Below are 2895 nucleotides of genomic sequence, written 5' to 3'. Positions count from 1 at the left end.
TCATATATGGCTAGCAGGATGTCAACATTGTAGCCTACCTGCTTATCCACTCCACATAGCATCAGACAACAGACAAGACCAGTTGGGGCAGCGAAATGCGTATAATCCTGTTAGCAATCTGTTAGGTTGTAATGTAGTAGTAATAAGTGTACGATAGTATGCATACAAAATGGCGACGAACAGTGGCCAGCCAGGGGAATTGCAGATTTCCAATACTACAATCAATTAACTATTTAGACCATATGTCACCAAATGTTCAAATAGATATCAAGAAACGATTGACATACTCGGAACGTGTGATCCATAACATTACACAGCACCCGCTGATGTTTTCATTGCTTTGAAGCTGGCAAAGTCTCTACCAGACTTGGAGTTTGGAGATATTTACATATGTTATAGAGAATCCGTCACCTTACACCGCACAAAAAATGCGAAATGCGTATAATCCTGTTAGGTTGTAATGTAGTAGTAATAAGTGTACGATAGTATGCATGCAAAGTAACTGTAAGTAATAAATAGACGCAGTACAACAGTAACGTGTCATTCATTCACCATGTACTCTTCTTCTCATATATCAAATCATGTACAGATGATAACGCGTTCTCGCCACATACTGTAAGCACGTTTAGTTAAGATTACACGATTGACATGAAACATAACATCAGCGAATCATAAATCTGAAATTATCCATTATGTCAACTGTCTCTATGACAGGAGACTTCATGACCGTCACTTAGAAGTGAAACCCAGCTGGACGCACAGCTTGCAGTTCGTCTGATTTGTCTACCCACGTGATGCCACATGTAAACATATATGGTAACCTAATTAAAAAAAGGAAAGAAATGTGTAGCTTTAAAAAATAGCTGTTGTAGGCTACTGTGCTTGTGAATGATATACTTTATCTAACTAAAACATTTTTATATTTTAGGTACATCATTCCTACAGCTTGAATGAATTGCCTCTGACAACTTGGGTTGCTGTGGAAAAGGAGGGACTGATTCGATTTGGCCACTGCACCTGTATGGCCGGGTTAGGTGAAGTGTGCTCACATGTAGTGTACATCAGGAATCTGCAAGAGACTGTACATGCACAGAAGTTGTTTGCAGACTACTGATCTTAGTGTTTTGAATTGGAGGTGCAGTGTCTGCAAACAGGAATTGGCAAAACGCAAGCGTGCACAAAGAAAACAAATGAAAAGTGCTACATTTTGAATTGCACTGTTAGACAGACAATTACAGATTTATTCAATAAATAAATAAAATGCACATACATAGATAAATAAAACAGATGAATACAAATAAATACAATGCACAAAGGTATTTAAAGTGAAAATGGAATACATGTATTATTGTAATATATAAAATGTCATATATTCATTAATTATTATTATTTACAGTGTGTGTTTGTATAAATAAATAATTCCATATTTACATTGTATTGATTGAGGGTGCTTATAGGTCGAATATGTGTGCTCTTGCTTCTAAGTCTTTGGGTTTTTCTATAAACTAATTATGCAGGCACATCTAGGGTAAGTTTGTCTAAATATCATGGGCATTGACAGCCGAAGCTCTTCTCTCTGTGGCCAAAATAGAAATGATGGGACAAGCTTTCCATGTCTTTCTCCCTCTTCCTCCTTTTGGTGGCAGGTGTGAGAGAAGACAGATGGAACCCAATCAGGGGACAGCGGGTCATCAGATTTGGCACCTGGAATAATAAAATAAGATAATATAATAGATAAAACACGTTATTGACACACAAGGTTTTGGGTATTTTCAACATTGAGTCCTGTAACGTTAGTTCCAGGTCTTTCTAGTAGTTATCAAGTCTGTTAGCGAGCTAGCTGCATATGGACTAAGATTAACTCCAAGGTAGCTAAATTGTGTGAAGCAGACACGTTTTTTTTATTTTTTTATAATCGAGCAGTAATAATTCCTCTGTAAATAATCTAGCTCTACTGTTGGGTCATCTCTGGTTCTCATTGAAAACCATAGATATCACAAACCTCAAAACAACCTATCACACAACTGTTGTTGTTGTTAGCAAAAGACGGCAGCTGTTAGCCTAGCTTAGACTCATAACACAAACAGCGGACTCGAGGAACCAGCTGGTGGTGTTGATTGACGAAACTACAGGGTAACTTAAGACATACATGATACATGTACATGTACATGATCATACACCCATTGTATTCAAACAAATGTTGAAATTACCTTTGATGAAATGGTCACTGCACACAGACGTGTATACTGTGAAGGTTGCCAGGTCCCATTTCCTGAAACGATTGCATGTCTGCCTCTGAATTCTCCTTATCAGATGGGATCCGGTAAAAACATAACCCCGGCTTATCTCCTCGGCGGTTAGTGCATCCAATCGCACAACAACTATCTGGCATGTTATTTACACCTCAAAACACCAACTTTTGTATAGTAAAACTGGCGACGTCCTGGCCAGATCCTAGACTAATTTACTGGATTTCATTGCTGGATAACGATGTTCTTGCCCGCCAGCCAGTGGTTGTGACGTCACGTGCAAAGTATGAATAACACACACTAACGCCTTAATGTGCTGCACTGTTGTTGTGTGCAAATGACCTGTTTTTCCTGTCAATTGGAATCTCTGTCATGGGACTAGCGACTGTGTCTCTACACATGAATGAGATGGGATGTGTGTGTGTGTGTGTGTGTGTGTGTGTGGTGAATGAGATGGGCTGCTTCAACTGTGAGCACATAGGATTTTATAACACACAAGCACATACACACGCTAAAACACACACACACACACACACACACAGTCCCACACTTCACTCACATCAGTAAAAGCACACACATACACACACACAGTCCCACACTTCACTCACATCAGTAAAAGCACACACACACACACATACACATTCAC

The 2895-nt window shown here is 39.1% G+C and overlaps 1 long non-coding RNA gene across 1 annotated transcript; it reads right to left on the bottom strand.

The window, feature by feature from the left end:
- Nucleotides 1-1201: 1201 nt before the first annotated feature.
- Nucleotides 1202-2248, bottom strand: LOC121714064. The gene is made up of 2 exons (XR_006033017.1): nt 2211-2248; nt 1202-1704 (listed from the first exon to the last, which is right to left on the bottom strand). It is a non-coding gene; the product is annotated as an uncharacterized LOC121714064 (long non-coding RNA).
- Nucleotides 2249-2895: the final 647 nt, after the last annotated feature.

This window comes from Alosa sapidissima, chromosome 7, assembly GCF_018492685.1.
Source record: "Alosa sapidissima isolate fAloSap1 chromosome 7, fAloSap1.pri, whole genome shotgun sequence".
NCBI classification, from domain to species: Eukaryota; Metazoa; Chordata; class Actinopteri; order Clupeiformes; family Clupeidae; genus Alosa; species Alosa sapidissima.
This window is presented reverse-complemented; position numbering and strand designations above follow the sequence as displayed.